Genomic DNA, 12,732 nt, shown 5'->3' with positions numbered 1-12,732 from the left:
TCCACTAGCCTCCAGTGCCAGCTGTTGAATTAATGCTTCCCAGAATGTTTTTTAATCAAACAGAGCAGAACTGGTCAAGCATGCTGACATCATAAGCAGTCATCTGTTTTTTTCTCATCTTAACTACCTTTGAATCCTAGTTTGTATTTAAAGCCCATTCTGTAAATTGTGTTCCCTCCCTTTTAATTTGATAATTTTCATCTTTTTCTTTAAGAGTTAGCCTTCTCCTTTTGGGAACTGTTAAACAAAATGGATGTAAACTGAATAGCACTGAAAATAGAACTGTAGAAATTTTAAACTTATTTTGATGATGCTGTGTGGAATATAGTTTAACAGCTGAAACCATAAGTTTTATCTACAATTTACACATGGAAACTCTGATTAATAGCAAAATTATGAAAATAATATCTTTCAGTTTAGAGGAAATTTGTTTATATGAATTTTGCAGCATCATGATTAACAATTTGTTTCGATATCCAATCATATAGCATTGGTACAGTACATGTGATCACAAAGTATCAGCACTGTATCCCTTTTTCTATGTTTATAAACATCAGTAAATGTGCTTTATGCTATGATTTATTATTTTGTCATGCAACACAAACCCCAGGGGCTCACATCTGGTGAGTATGAGCTTGGCACACCCAGGGTCCTGAGCTGGATATCATCATTCTTCTCTTTTTTGGTGATTCTCTCTCTCTCTCTCTCTCTAATTCAGAAATTTTTTTGGCTGGTGCAGCATAAGCCGCAGGCTTCCTTGCACCATATGGCTAATAATAACTGTGAGTTCCGTCAGTAGCAACAGTCGGAGGACTGTTTGAAAAATTATGCATTACATCTATTGAGAATGCTGATTTTAACCAATCAGTGATAGCTGTTTACTATTGGCAGAAGAGATGTGACCTGCAGCCATATGAAGTGCAAATTATTGATAGTGCGTGAGATTTCAAGATCTGTTGCCGCATGAAATCACACACATATGCAGCACTAGACCCACTTTGAAAAGAACTGATGATATGTAAATACGTCCCATCTTTGAATATGTAGTGCTGTGTAATCTGCAGTGTGCGTCGCACATTTTTAAGAAATGTGTAATAGTTTGCTGCACATTTTTAAGAAATGCGTAATATTTTACTGAACATTTTAATCAGAGTTGTTATATTTTTAACAATAAATAAATAATCTGAAAGCTTGTTGAAGCAGTGAAGAATTATTCATGCACCTGCTGGTCATAAAAACATATGAAAGGACAAGTAGCCCTGCCAACTTCTTACAAACAAATTCATGCCTAAATAATCTGATTAGCTGCTATGGTATATCCTTGTTAATTTGATATTGGATCATTCAAAATGTGATGTATTCCAAAGTTTCTTCTATTCTCTGAATAATAATGTATAGAATTATGTGCATTTTAGTATGAATAATTTGAAGTATGTTTGCGATGAAGTCTGAATTGGGTCTCGTAACTTCTTTTGTAATTTGAAAAGACTGCGAAAGCCAACTACACTCAAACTTTGTTAAAACAAAATTGAATGGAACTGTAAAGAAAATTTGATACTGTACAGTATATATCACCTTCACCATGGAAGTGGATAGAAATTTTATATTTCTCTTAGCTTTCCCAAAAATTGATTACAGAATCATGGGGAATATATATATACTTCTATGTTGCACTACCAGTGCACACATAATCCATTTTGTTCACCCCACTGAAACAAAAGTACACTAATGACTAATGACAAAAAATGTCATGATTTCCGAATGCAGAAGCGGTACATCTTTAAAAGTCACTGCACATATCGCACCCCTTGCAAGAAAAGTGACACAACTCAAAAATTTTCGGATTGTAGTAGTGGCATGTGAATACAAGAAAGGAAGTGTATGAGTTTATGCAGCATCAACCAAAAAAAAAAAAAAAAAAATTCACACAGCCATTCCCTCTAAATGTTTGTGCAGTTCCTCCTTAAATTTATTGAACCTATCAACTTCCACAACAACGGATGGAAGTTTGTTCCAGCAATTAACCACCCGCTGGCTAAAGGCAAATCTCCGCACATCTATTCTACATCTATCTTTCCTTAATTTGAATTTATGTCCCCTTAGGTTCGTAATCTGAACAAGTGGAAGAATCCCATCAGAATTCAGCGTGCTCAACCCATTCAAGGCCTTATACACCTCAATCAGATCACCGCAAAGGTGCCTAGTCTCCAGCCACTGAAATTTGCAGAACTTAAGCCTCTCTTGTAAAGAGGATCCCTTCAATCCCCTCACCAATCTTGTTGCCATTCTCTATACATGCTCAAGCAAATTTACATCCTTCTTAAAATGAGGCTTCCAGACCTGTACACAGTACTCAAACTGTGGCCTAACCATTGCCTTATGCAGAGGGACAATCACCTCCTTTTCCCTGCTAGCAAAATTCCTATATATCATTGACAAAACCCCATGACCTGCCCTGGCAGCCTGTCTGCATTGCTCAGAAAACTTCATATCTGACTGCACAATTACTCCCAGGTCTTTTTCATTTTCTACCACCTTAAGTGTAGTACCACACAGTTGGTACGTTTTTGAGCGCCTCTGTAGCCAGGTGGTGGGAAGGAGCAGCAGTGCGTAGCATACGCTTCTTGATTAGACTGGGCTTCGAGCCTGTCACCACCAAATACAGACGATGCGGAAAGGTCAAGGAATGACCACCGCATATCCCGGAGCAATATGGCCTTAGTTGCTAATGCTCCTAAAAACCAAATAACAAACAAACAAACAAACAGTTGGTACGTTTCTCTGAGGTTACTTCTACCCATATGCAGTACTTTGCATTTATCAAGGTTAAACTTCAGTTGCCACTTCTCAGCCCATCTGCCCAAAATTTTCTAGATTCTGTTGCAGTAGCACACTGCCATTACTGTCATTAACAACTCTGCCAACCTTTGTATCATCTGCAAACTTCGACACTAAGCCTGATATACCTTCATCAATATCATTAATAAATATACAAAACAACAGTGGACTCAACACTGAACCCTGTGGGACTCCACTAATAACATCAGTCCATGAAGAGCAGCACCCATTGATTACCATCCTCTGTCTTCTCCCACTCAACCATCCTTTTATTCATTGTAGCAGCTTACCTTTAATACCATTCTGCTCCAATTTGTACAGTAGTCTTCCATGTGCAACAGTGTCAAAAGCTTTCTTGAATTCCAAGTATATGATATCAAAATTATTTTTTGCATCCAGTTCCTTTGTAACCACATCATAATATCCTATCAAATTTGTCAGACAAGACTTTCCCTTAACAAACCTATGCTGTCTCTGAATTATTGCTGCCCGTCTTGTCTAGATGATCCTGCAATGCATCTTTAACCAGTGACTCCATTATTTTATGGTCGCCTCCATAGCCAGGTGGGAAGGAGCAGCAGTGCATAGCACACACTTCTTGATTAGACCGGCGTTCGAGACCGTCACCACCAAATACGGAGGATGCGGAAAGGTCAGGGAATGACCACCGCATATCCCGGAGCAATATGGCCTTGGTTGCTAATGCTCCTAAAAAACCAAATAACAACAACAAACAACCATTATTTTACCCAGAACAGAAATTAAACTAACTGGTCTGTAATTACTCGTGTCACCCTTCGATTCCCCTTTGTGAATTGGGGATACATTTGCACATCTACAGTCCGTGGGGACCTCCCCTGAGTCCAAGGATACTCTCATAATTATGGCTAAGGGTTTGCTTACTTCTTTTGCTGCCTCCTTTAATATAACTGGTTAGATCCCATCCTCCCCAGGTTCCTTTCTTATATTTAACTTCAACAATTTCTCCTCCACTTTGCTCTCAGTTATTACAAAACCATTAAGCACCCTGCTACAATTTGATAACCTTTTGCCATTTTCAAAATCTCCTCATGTGTGAATGTAGATGGAAAATACTCATTCAGTTTGTTTGCTATCTGAGCAGGATCATCAACAGTCGAACCATCGATATCAAGTGGACCAATCATATTCATCCCCTTCCTTTTAGAGTGTATATAAGTAAAGAAATCCTTGCTGTTTTTCTTAGCATCCTTTACCAAAGATTTCTCGTAATCTGCCTTCGTCTGCCTAACCTCCTTTGTGACTTGATTACAGACTAGCTTATATCTGCCATAGGCTTCTGTGTCGCTTGATAATTTATATGCATCCCATGCATTTTTCTTCTCTGTCACAAGTTTCATTAGTTCATTTGATAACCATTTAGGCCTCGTAACTATAAACAAATTATGTGTTAAGGAGCTTGTATGAATTTTGTATGACTTTTTTCATGCACAGTACAGTTAAAGGCCCTCCTTGATCAAGTAGGGCCTTTAACTGTACATTAAAAAAGAGCTTACTATTACTATGTTATTTATACTAATTAGTTAAGAAAAGGATGAATTACCTATATGATGACGTACAACACTTCATTGCTTATACTCTGTTGTTGAATCAACTATACAAATAGTTTACAAGTATTTCACATCCTTGTAGACAGAATCAATGATCCAATGTACCACGGAATCGGAATCCTGCGGACCATAAGCCTGACCCCCAAAATACATTGAATCAACAATATGTCTGTATTTTAAAAACATTTTAAATGCTTTGAAACCAAATAAATAATGAATCCATACTTTTAACACTTTGAAAACAACTATGAAAACAAAAAAACATTAAGAATCCTCTGAAACATTAAGAAACTAAAAAATTTTGTTACTTCCCTGAAGCAGATTGGGCTTTTCGACCAGAATCATGATCACAAGAAAATTAAACTGCCGGTATCGCGACAGTATTTTATAGCATGGAGATTAATTACAATCTTGGCACATGCTGTAAAATGCTAATCTCCGTGCTATAAAATACCATCGCAATACCTGAGGTTTCACTTTCCTGTGACCATCACCCTGGTCCGGCAAGTGAAACTGTGAGTATTGTGACAGTATTATTTACAGAACAGAAGTTAAACTAACACGTCTGTAATTATTCATGTCACCCTTTGATCCTCCCTTTGTGAATTGGGGATATATTTGCATATCTCCAATCCATGAGGACCTCCCCTGAGTTCAAGGATGCTCTCATAATTATGGCTAAGGGTTTGCTTACTTCCTTTGCTGCCTCCTTTAATATAACTGGATAGATTCTATCCATCCCAGGTGTCTTTCTTATGTTTAACTTCAACAATAGTGTAACAACAATAGTTTAACTTTATAATAGTTAAAATAGATCAATAAAATAGTTATTATAGATCAATTCGGTCCTGGAAAGATTGTGCAAGGCTCAAGGGGTAGAATTTTCTCAGCCTGGTCTGTGCTTGTTAACAGGAGAGACTGCTTCTACAGGGATGGGATACACTTAATAGAAAGGGTGCAAGAATATTTGCTGATGCTATCGAGGCAGAGTTAGGTGGGTCGGAAACCTGCTAGCTTGGGGAGATACACGGACTAATAGATTAACAGTAGCCGCTGGCAGAGGTAAAAGTGATTCTTGCACTACTTCTATTGAAATGCAATTGAGCAGCAGCCTGGAAAGCAAGGCAGTGGGAATTTCCAGGACTGCTGGGAGTTATAGTGGAACAAGTAAATACATGGGCTGTGTTAGGGTAACTAAGAGTAGAAACAGGTGCTTGTATACTTGCATTTACACCAATGCTAGGAGTATAGTTAATAAATTCGATGAGCTTGAAGTGCTAATCAAGACAAAGGCAGATATTGTTGGGATATCAGAGACATGGTGTCACACAGACATAATCATTGCAGAACTGGAATTTGGAGAGTACAATGTGTACATAAAAGATAGACAGGATAGGAAGGGAGGAGGGGTTATGCTGTTAGTTAAGCAACACATAAAATCTAAGGAAGTGCATACAATTGATGTGGGCGGACAATGCAATGTTGAGTCTGTTTGGTGTGACATAAGAACTGGGAAAGGAAAAATGAGAGTAGGTGTGTGTTTTAGGCCAAATGAATCTGATGAGTATAATGAGCAATTGTGCAGAGAAATAGAGTAGGCCAGTAAATTAGAGTGTCTTATAATGAAGGATTTTAATTTCCCGGATATTGCCTGGAATTTGGGGTTGGTCACTCACACACTAGAAAGGCTTCTGTGGATTTATTGGATGATTGTTTTCTACAGCAGCATGTTCAGGAGGCAAATAGAGGGAGTAATACTCTTGATCTGATTATCATTAGTGATTCTTCATGCATCAAGAATCTGCAGATAAAGGAACCACTAGGTGGCAGTGATCACAGTAAATCCCACTTCAGTGTGCTGAAGTGGGATTTACTCAGAGGTAACTACCATCAAGGGTAATGGGAAGGGTTTTTGTTTTCATAAAGGTGACTACAGTGGTCTGAGACAGTATTTAAATTCTATACGATGGAACCAACTGATGATGTTACCAACAGCAAATTCAAAATGGGAAGCATTCAAAGAATTAGTCTTGGAAGCTACTAGGCTTTTCATACCAACAAAGAAATATTGTTCAAGATTTAGGCATAAATGGATGCCAGATAAACTAATTAGACATGTGACAGAGAAGAAAAATGCATGGGATACATACAAATTAACACGTGACACAGAAGCCTATGATAGATATAGGCTGTTCTGTAACCGTCACAAAGGAGATTTGGCAGGCAAAGGCAGATTATGAGAAATCTTTGGCAAAGGATGCAAAGAAAAACAGCATAAAGTTCTATACCTATGTAAACTCTAGAAGGAAACGGATGAATCAGATTGGTCCACTGCATATTGATGGTTCAACTGTTGATGATCCTGCTCAGGTGGCTAACAAACTAAATGAATATTTTGCATCGACATTCACACATGAGGAGTTATTCAGGGAGGGGAATGCCAGAGGTGTATTCAACTCTGTTAGTAAGCTAGATAATCTTGTAATAACTGAGAGTAAAGTGGAGGAGAAATTGTTGAAGATAAATACAAGAAAGGCACCTGGGGTGGATGGAATCTATCCAGTTATATTAAAGGAGGCGGCAAAGGAAGTAAGCCAACCCTTTGCCATAATTATGAGAGCTTCCCTGGACTCAGGGGAGATACCCATGGACTGGAGATGTGCAAATGTGACCCCAATCAACAAAGGAGGACCAAAGGGAGACACAGGTAATTACAGACCTGTTAGTTTAACTTCTGTTCCAGGGAAATTAATGGAGGCGCTGGTTAAAGAAGCATTGCAGGATCATCTAGATAAGACTTCGGTTATAGCTCGGACACAGCATGTGTTTGTTAAGGGGGAAGTCTTGTCTGACTAATTTGATTGGATACTATGATGTAGTCACAAAGGAAACTGGATGCAAAGAATAACTTTGATATCATATATTTGGATCTTAGAAAAGCCTTTGATACTGTTGCACATGGAAACTGCTGCACAAATTGTAGCAGTGCAGCATTGGAGGCAAGTTGCTGCTATGGATAAAGGGATGGTTGAGTGGTAAAAGACAGAGTGGTAATCAATGGACACTGCTCTTCTTTGACTAATGTTATTAGTGGAGTCCTCAAGGGTTCAGTGTTGGGTCCATTGTTGTTTTCTGTATTTATTAATGATATTGATGATGGTATATCAGGCTTAATGTCCAAGTTTGCAGACGATACGAAGGTTGGTTGGCAGGGTTGTTAATGACACTAAAGACAGTACACTGCTGCAACAGGATCTAGAAAAGTTGAGCAGGTGGGCTGAGAGGTTGCAACTGATGTTTAACATTGACAGATGTAAATACTGCATATGGGATGCAGTAACCCCAGAGTAAAGAATCAACTGTGTGGTACTACACTGACAGTGGTGGAGAATGAAAAGGACCTGGGGATAATTGTGCAGGCAGATATGAAGTTTTCTAAGCAGTGCAGATGGTCTGCAAGTGGCTTGTCAATGATTAACAGGAATTTTTCTAGCAGGGATAAATAGGTGATTATCCCCTTGTATAAGGCAATGGTCAGGCCACACCTTGAGTGTACAGGTTTGGAGACCTCATTTTAAGAAGAGAAGGATATAGAGCTGTTGGAACGAGTACAGAGAAGGCCAAGAAGATTAGTGAATGGAACAAATGGTTGCTCTTACAAAGAAAGGCGTAAGTTTTGCAAATTACAGTGTCTGGAGACTAGGCACCTGTGAGGGTGATCTGATTGAGGTGTATAAAGCCTTGAATGGTTTGAGCATGCTCAATGCAGATGGGATTTTTCCTCTTGCTCAAAATAATCATCTGAGAAGGCATAAATTCAAATTGAGGAAAGACGGTTGTAGGATAGATGTGCGGAAGTTTGCCTTTAGCCAGTGGGTGGTTGATTGCTGGAACAAACTTCCATCTGTTGTTGTAAAAGTTGATAGGTTAAATAGATTCAAGGCAGAACTTGACAAACATTTGGAGCGAGTGGATGGGTGAAATAAGGTTTTTTTTTTATTTTTTTGTTTGGCCTTTGCTATATTAAGCTTGCTTTCTTGCATCTTGTGCCTTTGCTAATGCTAATCTTCTTTTAGCTAGTAGCATAAAGATCTCGTAGGTAATAGTGTAACAACAATAGTTTAACTTTATAATAGTGTGGACTGATTTTGCAAATTATGGCTACATCAGCTGGTTGTGAAGTGGTGAACAGTTTTATTTAGGTAATAAGCCAAGAGTGAAGAAAGAGAAAATGCCAAATGTGTGGAAAAATGTACATTTGATTACAGTTGTGAAATTTTTTCCCATTGTTTTTATAATAATCACAAATACTAGGTATTAGAACCAATAGTGCTTAGTACATTGTATGGGTTGAAGGTTGAGAAGGACAGAGGATACCTGTTTGACCTTAGACTTGAAGTTCTGAAATACATAAGAAGGCAGGTTGTTCCAGAAAACAGAAGTAGAAGGGATAAAAAAGAAAAAGTTGGTTCAATTAGTTTGCAGTTGGGAAGTGAATGGATTCTAACTGGCTGTGGCAGTTTTTTTTTTTTTTTTTTTATAAAGGATTAAAATTATTGACTATTGCAGTCTACTAGTAAAAGGTCAAGCATTAGTATAAAATCCAACACTATCCCCCCCCTCCTCTAGATATTAAAGTGTGTTCTTTATGAGTTCTTTTTTCAAGTATGAACAAAATCAAAAATATGAACATTAATTGCAATAAATAAATGCTAAACATTAATTAATATGGTATTCCAAACCACTCGCGTAGCTGCAGAATACAGTGCTACTGTGCGTCCAGACAGACGAGAGCATCTCGCTGACTCACATAAATAAAGCAGTTACCATGGCGAAATTACAAAGAGTGGTTGTGTTGCTCTTCATTTTTGCTATCTTGTCATATTTCATTGGAAACAAAATATGAGATCATAAGCAAACAGCAGTGATTGTACAAAATGAAACAGAAATGGTCGTTAAAATTGCAGCTTGAGGTTTCTACAATTGACGTCACTGATCTTCAAGTACCAAATGGAGAGATCACAGATGAAGACCTTGAAATGGCAAAATGTGAAGAAGCTGAGGAAGAAGAAGAATTAAGCTGAAACTGCTCTTCCTTCCTTCACTCTCAAGGGGCTTGACGAAGCTTTTCAACACATAGAAAAGCAGTTGAGATTTTTGAGTTACAAGATTCAAATTTCAACCGAACTAGAAAACTTGCTTCAGATTTAAAAAATTCTTATGCTTGCTATCATGAAATTTATTTATGAAGAAAAGATTAAAAAATTAAATTAAAAATTAAAAAATAATGCTGCTTGTAAATGTTTCTGTGTTAAGCTATTGTTTTGTTCATATTTCTGACTGAAAAGCTATACTGACTTTAGCATTAGCATTAGTAGAGGCATTTGATGCAAGAAAGCAAGCTTATGCAGCATCAGCCAAAAAAAAAAAAAACCCACTTCCACTTCACCCCTCTGTTCGTTCAAAATACCTGTCCAGCTGAGCCTTAAACTTATTTAGGCTATCAACCTCCACCACAGGGGATGGAAGTCTGTTCCACCAACCAACCACCCGCTGGCTAAAGGCAAATTTCCGCACGTCTATCCTACATCTGTCTTTCCTCAATTTGAATTTATGCCCTCTCAGGTGATTTTTCTGAGCTAGAGGAAGAATCCCATCAGCATTGAGCATGCTTAAACCATTCAAGGCTTTATACACCTCTATCAGATCACCTCTCTGGTGCCTAGTCTCCAGACACTGTAATTTGCAAAACTTAAGGCTTTCTTCGTAAGAGCACCCCTTTGTTCCATTCACTAATCTTGTTGCCCTTCTCTGTACTCGTTCCAGCAGCTCTACATCCTTCTTGAAATGAGACCTCCAGACCTGTATACAGTACTCTAGGTGTGGCCTGACCATCGCCTTATACAATGGAATAATCACCTCCTTATCCCTGCTGGAAAAATTCCTGTATATCATTGACAATACTCCATGAGCTACTCTTGCAGCCCGTCTGCACTGCTCAGAGAACTTCATATCTGCCTGCACAACCACCCCCAAGTCCCTTTCATTCTCTACCACTGTCAGTTTAGTACCACAGAGTTGATACGTTGCTCTGGGGTTGCTGTTTCCCATGTGTAGTACTTTACATTTGTCAATGTTAAACTTCATTTGCCACCTCTCAGCCCATCCGCTCAACCTTTCCAGATCCTGTTGCAGCAGCATAGTGTCAGTAGTGTCCTTGACAACCCTGCCAACCTTTGTATCGTCTGCAAACTTGGACATTAAGCCCGATATACCATCATCAATATCATTTATGAATACAGAAAACAATAATGGACCCAACACTGAGCCCTGAGGGACTCCACTAATAACATCAGTCCACGATGAGTAGTGTCCATTGATTACCACTCTCTGTCTTCTCCCCCTCAACCACCCCTTTATCCATAGCAGCAGTTTGCCTCCAATGTCACACTGCTCCAATTTGTGTAGCAGTCTTCCATGTGCAACAGTATCAAAAGCCTTTCTAAGATCCAAGTATATAATATCAAAGTTATTCCCTGCATCCAGTTCTTTTGTGACTGCATCATAGTATCCAGTCAAGTTGGTCAGGCAAGACTTCCCCTTAACAAAACCATGCTGTGTCTGAGCTATAACTGAAGTCTTGTCTAAATGATCCTGCAGTGCTTCTTTAACCAGTGCCTCCATTAATTTTCCTGGAACAGAAGTTAAGCTCACAGGTCTATAATTACTTGTCAGCCTTTGATCCTCCTTTGTGAATTGGGGTCACATTTGCACATTTCCAGTCTATGGGTACCTCCCCTGAGTCCAAGGAAGCTCTCATAATTATGGCTAAGGGTTTGCTTACTTCCTTTGCTGCCTCCTTTAATATAACTGGATAGATCCCATCCACCCCGGGTGCCTTTCTTGTGTTTATCTTCAACAGTTTCTCCTCCACTTTACTCCCAGTTATTTCAAGATTCTGTAGCTTACTGCTAGAGTTGAATACACCTCTGGCATTCCCCTCGCTGAGTAACTCCTCATGTGTGAATGTCGATGCAAAATATTCATTTAGTTTGTTAGCTACCTGAGCAGGATCATCAACACTTGACCCATCAATATCAAGTGGACCAATCTGATTCATCCCCTTCCTTCTAGAGTTTACATAAGTAAAGAACTCTTTGCTGTTTTTCTTTGCATCCCTTGCCAAGGATTTCTCGTAATCTGCCTTCGCCTGCCTAACCTCCTTTGTAACTTGGTTGCATAACAACTTGTATCTAACATAGGCTTCTGTGTCATGTGTTAATTTGTATGTATCCCATGCATTTTTCTTCTCTGCCATATGCCTCATTAGTTCATCTGACATCCATTTTGGCCTAAACCTTGAACAATATTTCTTAGTTGGTATGTAAAGCCTAGTAGCTTCCAAGATAAGTTCTTTGAATGCTTCCCATTTTGAATTTGCTGTTGGTAACATCATCAGTTGGTCCCACTGTATAGAATTTAAATACTGTCTCAGTCCATCGTAGTCGCCTTTACGGAAGCAATAACCCTTCCCTTTACCCCTAATGGTAGTTATCTCTTTGAGTAAATCCCACTTCAGCACACTGTGATCACTGCCACCTAGTGGTTCATTTATGATGACAACACAATTTGTGTTGAAGTGACAGTGAAGCTAAATTCCATGAATGAATACAATTTGTGGGTTATTATTTTTGGGAATATGGCAGTGCATGTGAAAACATTATTAAATTCTGTTTTTTAAATAAATTTTCTGTTTATACACTGGGATGATCCACATAAGGTGAAAGCAGAGGCTCCCAAACTTCTTTATACCTTACACTCCCTTTAAAATATTTCATAAATTTCTTGCCCCCATCCTTTCAGAACGATTGCAAACAAATGGATTTGACATAAAATTTTAAAAACATATATTTATAAATTAATATATATACTTCCAATACATTTAATCCCAAACAGTGAAATAAAATATGCTCTGTGTATAAATTGGTTAAATAATTTTAACCAATGTTTTTGTGTTTCTATATTTTTGTCCATATATCATTAATAAAGTGTTTCATAAAAACAATACTTAACTCCCAAAAACCATGCCCCCTATTTTGTAAATCTCTGAAATCAAAGGAGTTCACAAGATAGAGAGAGAGAGAGAGAGAGAGAGAGAGAGAGAGAGAGAGAGAGAGAGAGAGAGAGAGAGAGAGAGAGAGAGAGATACAAGAAAATCACTGCATTTAGTAGTCACACAGGCTTGAACCACAGTCACTGATAGTGCTTGTACTTATGTACCCTCGCACTTAACCACATACAATTT

At 38.4% G+C, this 12,732-nt stretch overlaps 1 protein-coding gene across 2 annotated transcripts in view; it reads left to right on the top strand.

Moving 5' to 3' along the window:
- The window catches only part of SMC3 (structural maintenance of chromosomes 3), a 616,656-nt gene that overhangs the window by 80,630 nt on the left and 523,294 nt on the right, over nucleotides 1-12,732 (top strand). The window lies entirely within an intron of this gene.

This window comes from Mastigoproctus giganteus, chromosome 5 (genome assembly GCF_048544385.1).
Source record: "Mastigoproctus giganteus isolate SK-2022 chromosome 5, ASM4854438v1, whole genome shotgun sequence".
Lineage (NCBI taxonomy): Eukaryota > Metazoa > Arthropoda > Arachnida > Uropygi > Thelyphonidae > Mastigoproctus > Mastigoproctus giganteus.
This window is presented reverse-complemented; position numbering and strand designations above follow the sequence as displayed.